The sequence below is a fragment of the Piliocolobus tephrosceles genome, chromosome 7 (genome assembly GCF_002776525.5).
Source record: "Piliocolobus tephrosceles isolate RC106 chromosome 7, ASM277652v3, whole genome shotgun sequence".
Classification (NCBI taxonomy): Eukaryota; Metazoa; Chordata; class Mammalia; order Primates; family Cercopithecidae; genus Piliocolobus; species Piliocolobus tephrosceles.
The window spans coordinates 126,286,628-126,307,070 of record NC_045440.1 but is presented as its reverse complement, the minus strand read 5'-3'; the positions used below and the strand labels follow the sequence as shown (position 1 = coordinate 126,307,070).

At 43.0% G+C, this 20,443-nt stretch overlaps 1 pseudogene; it reads right to left on the bottom strand.

Annotated features, from left to right (window-relative positions):
• Window positions 1-3,769: 3,769 nt before the first annotated feature.
• On the bottom strand, window positions 3,770-17,478 carry LOC111549615 (annotated as a pseudogene).
• Between the last annotated feature and the right edge of the window lie 2,965 nt (window positions 17,479-20,443).

Here is a 20,443-nt window from a genome sequence, read left to right as displayed (position 1 = left end):
GTAGCACTGCCTACACCCGTGTGGGTATGCCAGCCTCATTCTGGGTTGTGTATTTGCAGCCCACATGGCTAACAGATGATATTATTCAGCTCAGGCTGCCATAAAAAATGCCCAGCTGGGTAGCTTAAACAACATTTTTAGGCAGCTGCCATCTTGCTACGTGCTCTCATGACTACTTTGTGTGTGTGTGGAAAGAGAGAGAGATAGAGACACACACACACACACACACACACACACACAGAGATAGACAGAGAGAGAGAGACAGAGAGAGAGAGAGAGAGAGAGAGAGTGAACGCCAGACAGAAACAGAGAAAGCAAGCAAGCAAGCTCTCCAGCTCTCTGGTATCTTTTCTTATAAGATCACTAATCCCATCATGAGGACCCCAACCTTATGGCCTCATCTAATCCTAATTACTTCCCAAAGATCCCATCTCCAAACACCAACACACTGGGCAGTAGGGCCTCAACATATGCATTTCGAGGGGACACAAACATTTAATCCATAGTACAGACCTATGACCCCCTCCTTCAGCATGGCTACTAACAGTAACGAAGATAGATGATTCATTGGACCCCATATGTACTCCTTATTTTATTTGCATACTGGATTGGGAAAATGGGTATTATTTATTCAGGGGAGAGTCCCTTGGAGACCTCAACAGAAGACACAAGTTGTTGTGGGAATTGTACCTGTGGCAAGATAACATTTTTGCAAATGTTTAGTGATAGTATCACCTCCATCCATATCCTTGTACCCCTTGACCTTCTTCCTCACCCCATCCAAGTAGAGATAAGAATTTTTGATGCTTTTCCCCTCAGAGAAGGAATGAGGTAAAAATTGCATTTTTGAGCAAACTCTTAGCTTTCTAGTTTTAAAAATGTGTATCCCTAAGGGGAAGGAAAGAACTTAGGACATGGACAATAAGGTTTACAGAGAACATAAAAAAGAGAAGCCTCACCGCTGCCTCTCCCACACCTGGAATGGATGCCTTTGTTTAGGAGAAGAGAAAAAGTTGGAGGGAAAGTAATGAGGATGCTGCAGATTCCTTCTCTCTGGATGAACCCCAAGGAGGTGACAACACCACCCCCAAGGACTGTGGGATCAGATCAGAAGACCTGAGCCATTTCCAGGTAGAGTTCTGGGGGCGGGTAGAGAGACACCAGAGAAAAAGTGGTTGCTTAGTGAGGCAGGTGGAGAAAACCCTGCCTTCCCTCCCCCTTGGCTGTTCTATAAAGTGACTTTACCACCTTCCATAAGGACTATTCCCCTGTCCTTGAACCCGGTTGGGTTTGTGAGTGCTTTGAACAATAGTGTGCAGCAGAAATGAATGATTCTATGTGATTTTTGAGGCTGGGTTGCCAAAGACAATGTGGCTTCTGCTGTGCCTGCTGGGACACTTGAGTTTTGGAAACTTGAGCCACTGTGTAAGAAGTCCATTTCCCTAGAGGCTGTTGTGCTGTAAGGTGACCTCAGCACGTGAGAAGAGGCCTCAAGTCAGCAGCCCCAGGTAAGGTCCCAGCCAGCAACTGGCATCCACCACCAGACAAGGGAGCAGTGAACCCGGCAGATGATTCCAGCCTCCAGCTGTTGAGTCACTCCCAAGGATCAGGTCTTACCAGCTGTTGCCTTAGACATCACTGGAGCAGAGACAAGCCATTCCCATTGTGTCCTGTCTGAATTCCTGAGCCACAAAATAGTGTGCATAATAAAATGGTTGTCTCACACTCCTAAGTTGTGGGGTGGTGTGTGATGCAGCAAGAGTAACCAGTGTGAGGGATGAATGTGGGATGACCCCAAGTGCCCAGGGTGGTGTAGTCCATAGAATAATGGCCCCAGGCTCGGTGCAGTGGCTCACGCCTGTAATCCCAGCACTTTGAGAGGCTGAGGTGGGCGGATCATGAGGTCAGGAGCTTGAGACCAGCCTGGCCAACCATGGCGAAACCCTGCCTCTACCAAAAATACAAAAATTAGCCAGGCATGGTGGCACATGCCTGTAATCCCAGCTACTCCAGAGGCTGAGGCAGGAGAATCGCTTGCACCCAGAAGGCAAAGATTGCAGTGAGCTGAGATCATGACATTGCACTCCAGCCTGGGCGACAGAGCAAGACTCTGTCTCAATAATAATAATAATAATAATAATGGCCCCAAAGAGGTCCATGTCCTAGTCCCTGGAACCTGTGCGTGTGTCCTCTTACATGGCAAAGAGATTTCACAGATATAATTAAGTTAAGGATCTTGAGATGGAAGATTATCCTGGATTATCCGGTGGTTCTAACATGAACATCAGGCTGTTTATAAGAGGGAGGCAAAAGGTCAGAGTTAGAGAAAAAGACATGACCATGAAAGCAAGAGGTCACTGTGATGCAGCCACAAGTGAGGAATGTAGGCAGCCTTTAAACCTTTTTTTTCTTTTGAGACAGGGTCTTACTCTGTTACCCAGGCTGGAGTGAAGTGGTGTGATCTCAGCTTGCTGTAACCTCCACCTCCTAGGCTCAAATGTTCCTCCCACCTCAGCCTCCCCAGTAGCTGGGACCACAGGCACACGTCACCACACCCTGTTAAAGTAGGCAGCCTCTAGAAAGAGGAAAAGGCAAGACAATGGGCTCTCCTCTGGAGCTTCCCAAAAGGAATTATCCCTGCGGACACCTTGATTTTCATCCCATGAGACCCATTTTAGATCTCTGAACTCTGGAACTATAAGAGCGTACATTTGTGTCATTTTCAACCATGACGTTTGTGGTAATCTCTCACAGCAGGCATAGGACACTCATCCAAATGGTGTGGATGAGGAATGATGGGGTGATGGATCCTCAAGATGGCAGGGTGCACAGATGACACTCTGAGCATAGGAGGGTGCTTGCCCCCTCTCTCTCCCTACCACCCACTCCCATGTTGATATCAGGCTCTGCCTGTGTCCCAGAACCTGAATCATCTCCCTGGGGAAATGAGCAAGGGATAGGAGTTGAACTGTCTGAGATCATTTTCATGACATTGGCTGAATAGGACCTTAACATAGAAATGAAGTTGCATCATAGAAAGTAAAGAAAGTGGTAAGCCTTGCACATGTGAGTTGAGGATTCTGACTGATAACTGATGAGCACTTAGCAGAAAGGGTGCTTCCCAGGGCAGTGGATGTATCTACATAGTGGTCACATGGAAACCTAGGCACTTGGACCAGAATTTGCCTATGGTCTTTTAAGAATTGATCCAAGGTAGCAAAATAAGAATATTAAATTTTGTGTGTGTGTGTGTAGGAAAGGAGCCAATTTATGAAATTAAATAAAGTCAGCCGGGTGCAGTGGCTCATGCCTGTAATCCCAGCACTTTGGGAGGCCGAGGTGGGTGAATCACGAGGTCAGGAGATCGAGACCATCCTGGCTAACATGGTAAAAACCCGTCTCTATTAAAAATACGAAAAATTAGCCGAGTGTGGCAGTGGGCACCTGTAGTCCCAGCTACTCGGGAGGCTGAGGCAGGAGAATGGCGTAAATCCGGGAGGCGGAGCTTACAGTGAGCCGAGATCGCACCACTGCACTCCAGCGTGGGCAACAGAACAAGACTCCATCTCAAAAAAAAAAACAAAAAACAAAAAACAAAGAAATTAAATAAAGTCCACAAAGGAAGTGAGAAACTTGGGCTCAGGCATCCCACTCTGGCTGGGCTCAGCATAGCTGGAGCTCAGTACACTGGGCACCCCACAGTCCCACCCCTCCCAAGATGGGGCTTAAATAGGCCAGGCTCCAGCATGGTGGCTGGGCGACCCAGGGCTCAGGGCAGACATAAGTCGGAGAAGTAGGGGTGCTGCAGGGCCTCTTCTGCTGAGATACATTGGACGGGGTACACTTCAGAAGATTCTGCAGCAGGTCCCTCCCTGTGGCATTGAGTTTGGGCTTGACGTACACCAGGAATGTTGTGGCCGGGTACATTGGGTACGGCTTATAGTCTGGCAGCTTGGTCATGGAGGGCTACTGCTCCTCGGTGGTGCCCCTAGCAGCCGGAGGATCCTCTTCAACTGGTCATCAACATCATTGCTTGGACAAAGAGGCCGCCCAGCATTGGCCAGCTCTGCAAAGATGCAGCCAGCTGACCACATGTCAATGGATGTGGAGTACAGCTTGGCCCCAAAGAGGACATCTGGTGGGCGGTTCCACAGTGTGACCACTCCAGCTCAGTAACAGCGGATGGGGATCCCAAAGGCTCAGGACAGGCCAAAATCAGCCAATTTCAGCTCCCCATTCCTGTTAATTAGCAGGTTCTGGGGCTTCAGGTCGCTGTGTAGCACATTGCAGCTGTGACAGAATCCCAGGCTTTTTACCAGCTGGAAGAGGAATGACTTCACAATCTCAGGATCGAGGTCACCATTGCAACTGTCAAAATATTTTTTCAGGTCCTGGTGACAGAATTCAAAAACCAAAGTCAGCTTCTTGTCACCATGCAGGATGTCATGAAACCTGACAATGTTCTTGTGCTTCAGTTCCTTGAGTATGCAGGTCTCCTGGAGCGCGGAACTCGGCACACCCTCATCATTGTCATCCAGTCTCACCCACTCAGAGCCACCATCTCATGAGTCTCCCGGTTTTCGGCCTTGAACGCTGTCCTGTAGGTGCCTTCCCCAATCTTCTCCAGTTTCTCGTATTCTACATTGCGGTGGCTGCAGGGGCCCCTGTGGGCTCTGTTTTAAGACTCAAGAAAATTAAATGTTTTAAAATTTTTATTTAATTTATTCTTTTCTTTAAAGACAGGGTCTCACTCTGTTGTACTGGCTGAAGTGCAGTGGCATGATCATAACTCCCTACAACCTCGAACTCCCGGGCTCAAGCAATCCTCCTGCCTCAGCCTCCTGGGTAGTTGGGACTGCAGCTGCCCGACACCATGCCCAGCTAATTTGAAATGTGTTTTTTTAAGTGACAGCTTTTCATTTTGAAACAGTTTGTCTCATAAGAAGCTGCAAAAATAGTACACAGAGATCGTATGTACCCTTCACCCAGTTTTCCTCAGTGATAACATCTTACATAGCCACAGTACAGTTTTTAAAATGAGGAAGTTGATGTTGGTGAAGACTAGTACAGGCTTTATTTAGATTTCACTGGTTTTTGATGCATTCTTTAAAAAAATTACTTTTTGCTTCTTTGAAATTTGAGTTTTTTGTAGTTTTTATTTTTTATTTTTTTGAGACGGAGTGTTGCTCTGTCACCAGGATGGAGTGCAGTGGTGCGATCTTGGCTTACTGCAACATCCGCCTCCTGGGTTCAAGCAATTATCCTGCCTCAGCCTCCTGAGTAGCTGGAACTACAGGGGCCTGCCACCACACCCAGCTAATTTTTGTATTTTTAGTAGAGATGGAGTTTCACCATGTTGGCCAGTATGGTCTTCATCTCTTGAGCTCGTGATCCACCCGCCTCAGGCTCCCAAAGTGCTGGGATTACAGGTATGAGCCACCACTGAGCTGGGCCTGTAGTTATGCTTTTAATTAATATTTTTATTTTGAGATAATGGCATATTCACAAGCAGAGTGTACCTCTTGTTGCCCTTTTCTAGCCATACCTACTTCTTCATCCCTGATCCCTTCAAAACCACTGGCAACCATTAATCTGTTCACCATTCCTATGATTTTGTCATTTCAGACATTTTTTTTTTTTTTTTAAATTTTACTTTAAGTTCTGGGATATATGTGCAGAATGTGCAGGTTTGTTACATAGGTATGCACATGCCATGGTGGTTTGCTGCACCCATCTACCTGTCATTTACATCAGGTATTTGTCCTAATGCTCTCCCTCCCCTATCTCTCCACCCCCGACAGGCCCTAGTGTGTGGTGTTCCCCTCCATGTGTCCATGTGTTCTCATTGTTCAACTCCCACTTATAAGTGAGAACCTGCAGTGTTTGGTTTTCTGTTCCTGTATTAATTTGCTGAGAATGATAGTTTCCAGCTTCATCCATGAACTCAAAAGGACATGAACTCATTCTTTTTTATGGCTGCATAGTATTCCATGGTGTGTATGTACCACATTTTCTTTATCCAGTCTGTCATTGATGGGCATTTGGGTTGGTTCCCAGTCTTTGCTATTGTGAACAGTGCTGGAATAAACACACATGTGCATGTGTCTTTATAGTAGAATGATTTATAATCCTTTGGGTATATACCCAGTAATGGTATTGCTGGGTCAAATGGTATTTCTGGTTCTAGATCCTTGAGGAATTGCCACACTGTCTTCCACGATGGTTGAACTAATTTTACATAAATGGGAATCATATAGTATGTGACCTTTTAGGACTGGGTTTTTTTCACTCTGATTATTCTCTGGAGATAAATTCAGGTTGTTGCATATTTCAGTAATTTGTTCCTTTTTATTCCTAAGCAGTATTCTCTGTTTTGGGTGTATTACAGTTTGTTTGACCATTTATGTGTTGAAGGACATATGAATTATTTCTATTTGGGGTTTATTATGAATAAAGATGTGATAAACATTTATGTACAGGTTTTTGTTTGAACTTATGACTTCATTTATCTGGGATAAATGCCTGGGAGCATGATTGCTGGGTCGCATGGTAAAGGCATGTTTAATTCTGCAAGTGACTGCCAAACTATTTTCCAGAGTGGTTGTATCATTTTACTTTTCCACCAGTAATGTATGAGTCACCCAGCTTGCCTGCATTTTGTTGTAAATATTTTTTATTTTGGCCTTTCTGATAGGTATGTAGTGATATCTCATTGTGGTTTTAATTTGCATTTCCCTAATGGCTAATGATGTTGAACATTTTTCATGTGTTTATTTGCCATCCGTGTCTCTCTGAAAGTGAAAAATAATGTCTCCTGCCCATTATCTAATTGAATTATTTGTTTATACTATTGAGTTTTGAGAAGTCTTTATTTATTCTAGATACTAGTCCTTTCTTGGATAAGTGATTCACAAATATTTTCTCTACTCTGTAGCTTGCTTTTTCATACTATTGGCATGCTCTTTCACAGAGCAAGAGTTTTAATTTTGGTGAAGTCTGATTTTGAATTTTTTCCTTTTATGTATCATACTTTTGGTGTCATGTCTAAAAACTCTTTGCCTAGCCCTAGATCCTAAACCCTAGATCCTAAGATTTTCTTATTTTGTATACATTTTTTTTTTAGGTTGTTTGTTTGTTTGTTTGAGACAGAGTCTTGCTCTGTTCCCCAGACTGGAGTGCAGTGGCGCAATTTTAGCTCACTGTAACCTCTGCCTTCTGGGTTCCAGCGATTCTCGTGCCTCAGCCTCCTGAGTAGCTGGGACTACAGGCACGGACCACGATGTCCAGCTACTTTTTGTATTTTCAGTAGAGATGGGGTTTCACCATGCTGGCCAGGCTGGTCTTCACGTCTTGGCCTCACATGATCCACCCACCTCGGCCTCCCAAAGTGCTGGAATTACAGGTATGAGCCACTGAGCCTGGCCAAGATTTTGTGTTTCATTCTGAAAGTGTTATAGTTTTTATGTTTTACATTTAAGTCTGTGATCCATTTTGAGTTAATCTTTGTATGATTTAGGTTGATGTTCCTTTTTCACCTATGGATGTCCAATTGCTCCAGACATTTATTGAGAGAACTCTTTTCTTCATTGAATTGATTTTGCACTTTTGTCAAAAATCAGTTAGGGATACAGGTGTGGGTCTATTTCTGAATTCTCTGTTCTGTTCCATTATTCTATGTGTGTATCCCTATACCAGTACCATATAGTTTGGATTACCATAGCTATATAGTAAGTCTTGAAACTGAATAAGTCTTGTAACTGATTCCTCCCACTTTATTCTTCTTTTTCAATATTATTTAAGCTAGTCTATTTTTTGGTCTGTTTCTGTATATTTTAGAATAATATTGTCTAGGTCTGTAACAATCCTTGCTGGGATTAAGATAGGAACTGCATTAAACCTCTATGTCAATTCGGGGACAACTGACACTTTTACTAGGTTAAGTCTTCTCATCTATGAATACAATATGTCTCTACATTATTTAGATATTCTTTGATTTTTTTCATTAGCATTGTGTAATTTCTAGCATACAAGTCCTTACATGCTTTGCTATTTTTATACCTAAGTATTAGTTTTGAGTGATTGTAAATAGTATTTGTATTTTTTATTTTGGTATCTATTTGTTCATTGCTAGTATTAATATGTAAAAATATAGTTGATTGTATGTTTATCTTGTATCCTGCACTTTATTGAACTCATTTATTAGTTTTGGGATTTGTTTGGTAGGTTCCTTGGGGGTTTTTTTAGATAGACAATCATTTCTTCTGCAGGAACGGTATTATTTCTTTCTTTTCAATATATTAATATATACCATTTATTGCCTTCTTGTACTAGCTGCGACTTCTAGCACTATGTTGAATAAGAGTGGTGACAGCGAACACTTTCCTTACTCCCAAACATAGAGGGAAAGCTTTCAGTCTTTCACTATTAAGCATAATATTCGTTATAGGATTTTTGCAAATCCTACTTATCAAGATGAGGAAATCCTCCACTATTCTTATTTTCTGAGAGGTGTTTTTTAAACTATGAATGGCTGTTGAATTTTGTCAAATGCTGTGTCTGTGTTTATTGATTTGATCATATGATTATCTTCTTTTAGCCTGTTACTATGGTGGGTTATGTTTATTATGTCATGATTGAACATTGATTCTCAAATATCAAAGCAGTCATGCATCTGTGGAATAAAGCCCCCTTGGTCATGTATATACCATACACTTTTCATATACTGATTAATTCTATCTGCTAATATTTTATTAAGAATTTCTATGACTATGTCTAATATTACATCCATATGCATGAGGGATATTGGTCTGCAGCTTTCTTTTTTGTATTGTCCTTGGGTTTGAGATGATGGTAACACTAGCTCATAAAACAAACTGAGAAGTGTCCCCACTTCTATTTTTCAGGGAGTCATTGTACAGAATTGTGTTAATTCTTCTTCAAACATTTGGTAGATTGTTTAGTGAGACCATCTGGGCCTGTAGATTTCTTTTTTTGGAGTTTAAAAATTATTGGTTCCATTTTCTTAATATCATAGGGCTATTCAAATTGTCTGTTTCATATTGAGTGCGCTGTGGTGGCTTGTGTTTTTAGATGAACTGGACCATTTTGTCTAAGTTATTAAATTTATGTGTGTAGAGTTGTTCATAGTATTCCTTTATTATGCCTTTGATGTTTTCAGGATCTGTAATGACATCCTCTGTTTCATTCCTGATCTTGGTAATTTGTGTCTTCTCTCTTTTTCCTTTGTCAGTCTTGTTAGAGGTTTTACAGTTGTATAGCTCTTTCTTTCTTTTTTTAACTTTTATTTTAGGTCAGGGGTACATGTGCAGGTTTGTTATGTAGGTAAACTTGTGTCATGGAGGTTTGTTTTACAGATTATTTCATCACCCAGGTATTAAACCTAGTCCCCATTAGTTATTTTTCCTGATCCTCTCCCTCCTCTGGCCTTCCACCTTTTGGTAGGCCCCAGTGTATGTTCCCCTCTCTGTGTCCATGTGTTCTCATCATTTAGCTCCCACTTATAAGAGAGAACATGCAGTATTTGGTTTTTGGTTCCTGTGTTAGTTCACTAAGGATGATGGCCTCCAGCTCCATCCACATTCCTGCAAAAGACATGATCTCATACTTTTTTATGGCTGCATAGTATTCTCTGGTGTATATGTACCACATTTTCTTTATCCAGTCTACCATTGATGGGCATTCAAGTTGAATCCATGTCTTTGCTATTGTGAATAGTGCTTCAATGAAAATACGTGTGCACGTGTCTTTATGATAGGGAGATTTATATTCCTTTGGGTATATATCCAGTAATGGGATTGCTGGGTTGAATGGTATTTCTGGTTTTAGGTCTTTGAGGAATTGCCACACTGTTTTCCACAATGACTGAACTAATTTACACTCCCACCAACAGTGTATAAGTGTTCCTTTTTCTCTGGACCTTGCCAGCACCTGTTATTTTTTGACTTTTTAATCATGGCCATTCTGACTTGCGTGAGATGGTATCTCATTGTGGTTTTAAGTTGCATTTCTCTAATGATCAGCTTGTTTTCATGTTTGCTGATTGCATGTATGTCTTTTTTTGAGAAGTGTCTGTTTATGTCCTTTGCCCACTTTTTAATTGGGTTGTTTGTTTGTTTGTTTCATATACATTTGTTTGAGCTCCTTTTAGATGCTGGATATTAGACCTTTGTCAGATGTGTAGTTTGCAAACATTTTTTCCTATTCTGTAGGTTGTTTGTTTACTCTGTTGATAGTTTCTTTTGCTATGCAGAAGCTCTTCAGTGCATAGTTCTTTCTAAAGAACTAGCTCCTTATTTCGTTGAATTTTTCTTTGTTGGTTTTCTCTTTTCAATTTTATTATATCCGTTTCTGGTTTTATGTTAGTGTATCAGTTCATTTTCGCGCTGCTGATAAAGACATACCCAAGACTGGGTAATTTATAAAGAAAAAAAGTTTTAATGGACTCACAGTTCCACATGGCTGGGGAGGTCTCACAGTCATGGCGGAAGACGAAGTAAGAGCAAAGGGACTTCTTACATGGTTGCGGGCAAGAGAGAATGAGAACCAAGTGAAAGGGGTTTCCCCTTATAAAGCCATCAGATCTTGTGAGATTTATTCCTATCACAAGAGCAATATGAGGGAAACCGCCCCCATGATTCAATTATCTCCCACCAGGTCCCTCTCACAACATGTGGGAATTATGGGAGCTACAGTTTAAGATGAAATTGGAGAGGGGACACAACCAAACCATATCAATTAGTATTTGATTTCTTCTTGCTTTGAATTTACTTTTCTTTTCTTTTTCCAGGTTCTTGTGATGGAAGCTTAGCTTATTAATTTGAGACTTTTCTTTCTTTCTTTTCTAACGTATGCATTTAATGCTATAAATTTCGCTCAGCACTGCTTTAGCTGTGACCCACAAATTTTCATGTTTGATTTTAATTTTTATTCAATTCAATATAATTTTAAAAATTTCCTTTGAAACCTTCTCTTTGACCCATGGATTATCTAGAAGTGTGTTGCTTAGTTTTTAAGCATTTAGAGATTATTCCATTATCTTATCATAATTGATTTCTAGTTTGACTTCCCCGAATTTGGAAAATACACTGTTTATGATTTCCATTCTTTTAACTTTGTTAAAGTTTTTTTTGAAGCCCAGTCTATGGTTTATCCTGGTATATATTCCATGGACACTCAAATAAATGTGTGTTCTGCTGTTACTTGAGAAGAGTGTTCCAGCTATGTCTATTAGATTTTATTGGTTGACAGTGTTTTGAGTTCTATATCCTTGATTTTTGTCTAATTGTTTTTATCAATCGTTGAGAGGACAGTGTTGAAGTCTTCAACTATAATTGTGGATTTGTCTAGTTCTCCTTTTCATCCTATTAATTTTTACTTCGGAGGTTTTGCAGTTCTGTTGCTTGGTGCATACGCAACGATCTTATTTGAGTCCAAGGTTTTATATCTCTTCACAAACTTGGGATGTTTTCAGCCATTATTTCTTTGGGTAATCTTTCACCCCCATTCTCTTTCTCATCGCTTTCTGGGACCCCAATGACACAAATGTTAGATCTTTTGCTACCATCTGGCAGGTTCCTGAATTTTATTATTATAATTTTTTTCAATCTATTTTCTGTCTTGTTCAGATTATTCTGTGTTTAAATTCACTGATTATTTCCTTTGCTCTTTCATTGTACTTTTGAGTCCAGCCACTGAGGTTTTATTTTCAGGTCTAAAATTTCCACTGGGTTTACTTTCATATTTTGTATAGCTCTTTGCAGAGACTTTTTATTTCTTTCCTGAGGCTCTCTATTTTTTTATTTGTTTGCAACAAGCTCATATTTGCTCTATGAAGCATTTTTATCATGGGTGTTTTAAAATCATTGCCAGAGAATTCTAACATAATTTCATTATCTCTATGTGGGCATCTAGTGATTTTTTTTTTCATTCAATTTGACATCTTCCTGGTACTTGGTATGACAAGTAATTTTTGAAACATGGGAATTTTAAGATTAGGTTATGAGACTCTGATCTTATTGAAACCTTCTGTTTTAACTGACTTTCTCTGACATCACTCTGGCAGAAGAGAGAAGAGGGGCTCTGCTTTGTTACTGCCAGGTGATGACAGAAGTCCAGGTTCTCCACTTGGCCTCTGTAGGTACCTGAGGGAAGAACTACCTGTTACTTCTGTGCCCAGGTAGGTATTCAGTGACACCGTGATGGGAATGACTTTGTTACTGATGGATTATGCTGAAATTCTCACCTCTCTACCACTTTAGTGGGAAGAGGAGGGACACCTCATTACTACTGGATGAAGTTGGAAGTCCAGGCTCTCTACATGGTCTCCACTGAGATGAATGGTGATAAAAGTCCTGATCTTTTCTTCGCCTTTTCTGATACTATCCTTGGTATAGCCCCACAAGGGTGGAAGTCTCAGTTCCTTAGCCTGCCTTTGTTGGCATGGGTGGGGGCAGGACCACAGTGTTTTTCTGTGGTGATTGGCTGGAGAGGAGTGGTTATAATCTAAAAGATTTTTGTCTTGCTAGGCTGCCCCTTTCTTGGTCCTTTGGCTGGAGAGAGTGGGTTTCGGTTGAGTTTTGCTGGGACTTTTTTTGTCTGTGCCTGTTAGTGTTTGCAGGTAGTTGGCTTCAACTCCAAGTCCAGAGTGTATCAGGCAAGAGAAAACCCAGGGAAATCACTGCCCATTTGGTCATTGTTCCTCAGGTCCCAAGTTTCCTAGCTGGTCCACTTCCTTCTCTCCAAGCCTGAGTCTTTTAATGTTTGTTTTGCATATAATACTCAGGGTTTTTAGTTGTATCTTGCAGGCAGAAGCTCCAAACAACGGGATTCTAGGATTACCATAAGCACTTTGAGCCTGTCTGAGGGTGATTATGCTAGCATTGCCTTATAAAGGATATTCAGTTGCTCTTAGGAAGGGAACTGGGCACTTCAGGGACATCCTGGCTGGAAGGCCTGCTTTTGGCTTAATCTGGATCTTTGAAGGGTCATAATTCATGTCCCTTTTAGAGAAATCAAGGAACATGTCAATTAGCACTGACACAGGGTGTCCAAGCTTGTCTTTTGAGTTTGGAAAGTTTCGTGAAAGTTTGAAACTTTGAATATGACACGTGAAAAGAGCCCCAAGAAAGATTCAGCCAATGTAGCCTGCTGTGTGTCCTTGAGTAATCCTTTTCAACTTCCTGAGCCTCAGTTTCTCCACCTTAAACTCAGGAAAGACAAGGATGGACCAGCTCGGAGTTTCTACACTTCTGCCATTTACAGAGCACCAGCTTGAGTTTGCTGTGACAGTTCCTCCTGCTTCTTCATTTACGGAAGACTTTGCTCCAAATGGACCCACTTGAAAGAGGAAAATTCATGTTGCTGTGGGACGTGTGCCCTTTGGCAGGAGGATGGCTGTGCTGACTCAGCACACACAGGACCAGTGCTTAGTCATGGGGCCCTCTGAGGTTTCAGGCCCAGCCTGAAAGAAATGGTCACTGGGGCTTGTCAGTTCAGGTTGACCTCTCGACCCTAACTCAGATGCTGAGGAAGCATGTCCCGTGCACAGCAGGTGGTTATGAAGCTTTCCAAACACAGACGCCACATGCTTCACGTAGCTTCCATGGTAGTTCACACGCCCCGGACTGTAGACAGAACATCTGTTGTTGGTTCACGTGAAAACTTCCAACCATGCCCCTCCTCCCTCCCTCCAGTTCTAAGACACTTAATTTAAAAAAAGCTTCCCTTATTCCTAAACATTGTGGAGCAAACATTTAACATCATCCTGTTGCCTTTAACACACCTTCTGCTCATCCTCCCATGACAAAATGTTGCTTGCCAACACAGTTACTCTTGAAAGGAAAGTGAATTAAAATTCATCTCCTTGGGAGCACTTGTGAGGAGAAGAACTTCATGGCCCCCTGTGTTCACTGGAGAGTTTCTGAGGACCCAGCACACCTGGGGATTAGCTACATAGCACCATACACCAGTCAGCCCCTCTCAATCCCCTCCCAGGATGGAACTCAGGAGCTGCCAGGGTGGGTGACTACCCCTCGGCAGGCCAGGTTTCCAGTTGGGAGCAGGATGACTCCTTGGAGGGCTGGAAAGGCAGTTAGCACATCCCAGCTGGGGCTGAGTGTAGGACTCCTGTTTCTTTTTTCAACTCATTCACTACCTGTCGAAAATGCTCAATTCCATTGTTTTGAAATGTCCTAACCTATGAAGGCAGCATCCCTACCTTTTCTGTTCCCTGTTGCATCTTCAAACATTTAGAATTGTGTCTGGCTCTGGCATATAGTAGATGCTCAATAAATATTTGTTGGATGAGTAAATTCCATAGTTGTCTTCACTGAACTCTAAGTTCTATTTGTCAAGGACCATTTCTGTCTTATTTAATATCTAAGGCTTAATATGGTATGGGGCATGTCATATATGATCAATAAATATCTATTGAACTGAGCTGCTTCTGGGACATTCCTATTACTCCTTAGGAGAGTCTCCATGGCCTTGCTGTTAGGAGCAGGGCTTTGGAGTCAAGCAGTCCCAAGTGAGAATACTTACTCAGCTACTTTTTCTCTGGGGATCTTGAGGCACGTACTTTCAGCTCCTTGACTCTCTGCATCCTATGGGAAAGACAGGGATAATAATACCTACTAACTTTCTTCAATGCATGGGGTTGTTGTAGAGTTAAATTGCAGGGGTGTAACACTTAATAAATGATAATTATAATTGTTGTTGTTGACATTGTGTCTCACTTCTATTTCTCAGGCAGATAATTGTGCCCACACTACTTGGCTGGGTTTTAAGTGGAAAAGGTGACCTGGTAATGTGTTGGGGAGAGCTGGACAGTGCCTGAGCTCTGCTTCTAGGCCAATGACTCTCAGTCTGGAGCCCAAATGGTGACCTGGGTGCTTTGAGAATCACTCACAGGTTGTAAAAGAGCCCGGTGGAAATCCCAATTGTCCTTGATGAAAATGCATTGTGTGTGGGGGGGGGGGGGGGGAGGGGGGGGGGGGGAGGGGCGGTGCATGCTGATGGGCATGGATCAAAGCTACACAAGACTTCAAGAAAACAATGAATCCATCATTACATAATAAGTGCTGTCTTGTAGACAAAAGATTTCCGTGACTGGAGGTTTTGAGGGGAAATAACAAAGGGGCCTAAACATTGTTATTTAATGACTCTCAGTCTTCACTTCTCCCTGAGAGCTGGAACACCGATAGAGTAAAGCCCAGTGGTTAAGTTTAGAAGCTCTTGACTCACCTGCAAGGGAAGCCTGACTCTTCAGTGCACTGCCTTGGGCAAATTACTACCCCCCTCCTTTGTCCTCATCTATAAAATGGAGATAATAGTAGTCATGTTGATTATGAGAGTTAAATGAACAATTCATATAAGGAGCTTAAAGCAACACCTGGTCCACAGTAGATGGTTGCCTATCATTTTTGAATCATCCCGATTGCTTTTCATTTTTCCCAGGTGATATTCTCCAGTCAACTTGCTGGCTTCCCGCTCACCACCTATCATGTTCTCCTGACTCAGGCTGATTGTGCAGAGCAGGTGTGGACCCAGCACTCGCCTGGGGCCTGCCTTGATGGTGTCAAGGGAGGATGACCTCAGCCCCCGCATGCTCCCTGATGACCTTGGCCTTCTATTTATACACTGAGCACTGGGATTGCCTGGAGAAGCCAACATTGCATCTGCGACGCCATCAGCTTGTCTGTTACCTGGAGTCTGAAATCATCCTTTGCTGTTATTATCCTAAAGGCTCCCAGAAGGTCGAATGGCAGAGCTGATGTCAGGATCACAAAAGCCTCTTAAATCTTACCAATAATAGTTGTCATGACCATGTCCAATGCAGGAAACACTGGTCCCAGTGCTTGAATTCGCTCCCTTTTTACTGTTATCTCTTGCTCAGTTTCTACAAAATCTCTTAGAAGTGGAACTTAGAAGTGGAACTACTGGAACTAAGCATGTGTTGCAATTTTTTGCTTTAATCTGTTTTATGAGCAAGCAAGTTTTAGAATGTGGAGCTGACACACCATTTCTAAGACTTATAGTAACCATGAGAGTTGGACAATGACAATGCCAGGACAGGGCCTCGAGAAAAGTGAGTGGTGGAGGGTTCCTTTCTAGGAGGATTTGAGAACAAGTCAAATGCATTATTCCACCAACAGCTTCTTCTTCATCCTGTGTGTTCAATACTCTCAGTCCTGTGGGTTAAGCCTTTGCTTAAGGTAGGCAGCATCATATGGTAGAATGAACCTGGGCTCCAAAATCAAACACATCTCAAGTCAGGTATCAGTTCTGAAATTTATAAGCTGTGTGACCAAGAAAAGTTACTTACCATTTCTGAATCTCAGCATCTTCACCTGTAAAATGAGGCTAATACCTTCACCCAACTTATAGAGTGGTTGTGAGGATTACATAAACCTATCAATGTAAGCACACAATATACATTAGCTATTATATTAATATGTTAGCTATTATTATTGTTATAAACTTCAAGGCCATAGAACCCCAAATGGCAAATGTTGACTGGACACGGAAGGATAAAAGCAATGCTCTGGGAAGGAGAAGGAGATGTGGTAAGGCTAGGACTCTAGACCCAGCAGACAGGGGTCAGTATAAGGCCCCAGGAAGTCAGGGCAAGGGGTGAGAAGGTGATGCAATAATGCCAGAGATAACCTTTGTCTGTTTCCCAGTGTGGCCAGGGCCAGCTTGGTTAATGGTTAAGTGAGTGGCGCCTGCAATGGCATAGAAGGCCTTCTTGTGCACTTGGGACTAAACGTGACTGGTGAAAAACATTCTCCCAATTAGCCGGGTGTGGTGGCACGTGCCTGTAGTCCCAGCTACTTGGGAGGCTGAGACAGTAGAATCTCTTGTCTCCCAGGAGACGGAGGTTGCAGTGAGCTGAGATCGTGCCACTGCACTCCAGCCTGGGCAATAAGAGCGAAACTCCATCTCAAAACAAACAAAATAACACACACACACACACACACACACACACACACACACACACACACACATTCCCCTAGAGAGGAGGCTCCTCGGGTTGTCTCTGCTGGAAGGGCTGTGTAGAGTGTGATCAGGAACTCCCCTTCCACTGTGAGGAAGCTCTGACATCGTTGCCATTGTTGCTACAGCCATTGTTGCCACTGTCCTCTCTCCACAGTAGCCACTAGTGTATGAAGTACCAGGTACTGTGCTAAGACATGCATTGACATGCATTTTCTCTTCCAACAATACCATGAGAGACATCATATTATCTTACTGATAAGGAAACTGAGATTCAAAACAGATAATTGCTTAAGGTGGCACAATGACTAAGTGGTAGACCTGGGATTTGAACCAGGTCTTGGTGTAACTCCAAATCAATATCTTTACTCACTATACTATAAAGCATGTTACCATCACTGTCACCTTCATTACTACCATCATCGCCGCTGCCACCACCATCACTAGCACCAGTATCATGATCATCGTTATCATCAATTTCACAAAAAGCAAAATCACACACTGTATGTCATCTCTTTTAATATTCACAACATGATGAATATGATTACATCATCTCCATCTTGTATGTGGATTAAATGAGTTGTTTAGAGTAGTAACTGGCACATACTAAGCTCTTAATGAGTCTTGTTTATTGTTTACTATTAACAACTTGATACAACCCAGTTCAGATCCACTGGTGAAGTCACTGGGGCCTTAACCTGGGCCAAAGCTCCTCCCTGGGGCTCTATGGTAAGGAGGAGTGTGATCCCTGGATGTCTCACCACTGCCACCCTGTATTGTGATGCATGTGGCCTCTGACTTCTGGGCTGCTGAAGAGGTGTGCATGAGTTAGCCCCAATGACACTGCACCCATAAGACTAATGTTTGGGATGAACAACCTCTCTGCCTGTATAAGAAGCCTTTGCACAGAGTCCTAAGATGAGGCTAGGAAGGTAGAAACTCATAAAGTCCACCTCTCAGGTGCCACTTTGGGCAGGTTTTGTGTTCCTGGCTGGTTCTCCTTTAGGTTGTTGTTGTCGTACCTGGGGTGCCCCAGTTCTGCCTCTAGGAGTGTGTGGCTCATGCAGCTGGGGCTTCTCTTCTCCCATCAGTTTCTTTCTCCATTCCCCTCCCCTTGGGGTCATCCATACTTTACTTACCCCACGGCTGCTCTTCTAGGAGTTTTATTTTTTACAAATAATACCTGAGGCTTGTATTTCAGTGATGCTTTGCCTCACTTGTTCAGAGTCCAGATTTTTCAAAACATGCTAGATATCTGACTGGAAAACCTGGCAAATTTTTGGTCTTGAGTACTGTGACTGTAACTTTCCCAGTACCATACAGCAGAAAAGGATGGTGTGTGGCAGTGGGGTGGGGAGGCCAGGGCAAGTCCCAGGACTGGCTGGACTTAGATCCCTCCATGAATACTTACCCATTCTGGGGGTGGCCGTGCCCCAGAATTCATGGGGTACTACCTCATGGCTTAGATGGGGTGTATGTCTCACCTTCCATACCCAGTGATTCTTCTCATATAAAATCACATGGAGGGAGCCCTGAGACCCCAACTCCCGGTTTTTCTGATTCCTGGACATGCAGTCTCAAAGATGACATTGTGAAGACATGCATACAAAAGGTGGACATTAAAGCAAGATGGACGTATGTTGGAGGCAGAGATGGGGTACATGCTCATTGCCTGCATGCTATTGTGCACGTGTGTGTGTGTGTGTCACTCCAAGAAACCACAGGTTTGCAATGTTTTGAGTTGGCCAGAGTTTTACAGCTGGACAGACCTAGAGTCTAGTTCTGTCCACCCCAAACCCCCTCCCTTCCCATCATTAACTGTGTAGGAGACAGAATAAGGGTAGTTGTAAGTGTGGGTTCAGGAATTTAGTTTGCCTGGGTTCAAATTCTGCTTGTATTGCTTATGTCAATGAAATCTTAGGCAAATTGTTTGGTCTCTCTCAGCCTCAGTTTCCTCACCTGTAAAATGGAGATGATAATTATACTGACCTATATGACTGTTGTGACAATCCAGTGAGATAAATGTGTATCAAGTACTTATCTCAGGGACTGCAGTGTAAACTTGAATGAATCATAGCTGTTAGTTTCTATGCACATCTTATGAGGCCACTAACTGTTCCTGGTCCCTCTCTTTCTTCTGTAACTGCGTCTGATGGGGGAGACTGAGAGGCCTCTCACCTGCTTCGCTTTACCTTACCACTCCACTGATCTGACCCAAAGATATCTCATTTGCCTGTCAGAGTCCTGTGAATAGAGGACAAAATTCTTGGCACTATTTGCCAAACCTCTTAGTCAAGATGTCAGCCATGTCTCTGGGGCTTTTCCTCGCTGTCTTGGCTTCATAATTTCTGATCTAATAACTTGGCCCATTGACTTCAGATTTTGCTGTGAGAGTGGGTTTTGCAGACTTTTCCCAGCTGCACCCTTTGCTGGAGATGTCCTCGGGCCAGCAAAGTTCTTTGTTCTTTTCTCTAATGCAAGGCAGATGCCATCCACCTGAGAAAGAGACTTCATAGTTCGATTTCTCTGGTTCTATTCTCTGTTCAGTAGTTGCTGAGGACATTGGCCATCCCTTGAGGGTCTCAGTTTAACTTATGGCACCTGAAAAGGTTTGGCTCTGTGTCTCCAACAACATCTCATTATAGCTCCCATAATCCCCACGTGTTGTGAGAGGGATCCAGTGGGAGATGATTGAATCATGGGGGTGGGTCTTTCCCGTGCTGTTCTCTGATAGTGAATGGGTCTCACGAGATCTGATGGTTTTAAAAATGGCAGTCTCCCTGCACAAGCTCTCTCTTTTTGCTGCTGCCATCCACGTAAGACGTGACTTGCTCCTCCTTGTGTTCCACCATGATTGTGAGGCTTCCCCACCCACATGGAACTGTTAGTCCAATTAAACCTCTTTCTTTCGTAAATTGCCCAGTCTCATGGATGTCTGTATCAGCAGCATGAAAATGGATGAATGTAGCGCCTAATGCTCCTGCGTCCACAGGTGAGTTGGCACAGGTGGGGGTGGGGTGGGGGTGCGCTAGATCCATAGGACCTGCAGGAGCACTCTGAAGAAGGGGCTCAGCACATGGCTCCAAGTATGGATGGCAGGATTCCTCTCTTCCTCACTCAGACCTTCAAGGAAGAGAGGGAAAGGTGGAAGAAACTGAGAGACTCCTTACTCCTCCAACACCAGGGGTGGATGGAACACAGGGAATACTCAGATGCCATTCTCTGCTCACTTTACCAATGGGACTGTGACTGTAGTCATCAGGTGGTTCTACCCAGCTCAGGTGACCCTGTCACTTTGGTTACCCTTGACTATCTCATTCCACAAGAGGCAGCATAGCATGGTGGAATGACATACGTTTGGCATTGGAGTTACTTGGGCTTGCATCCTGGTCTTACCCCTTATTGTCCATGTGACACTGGGCAAGTTACT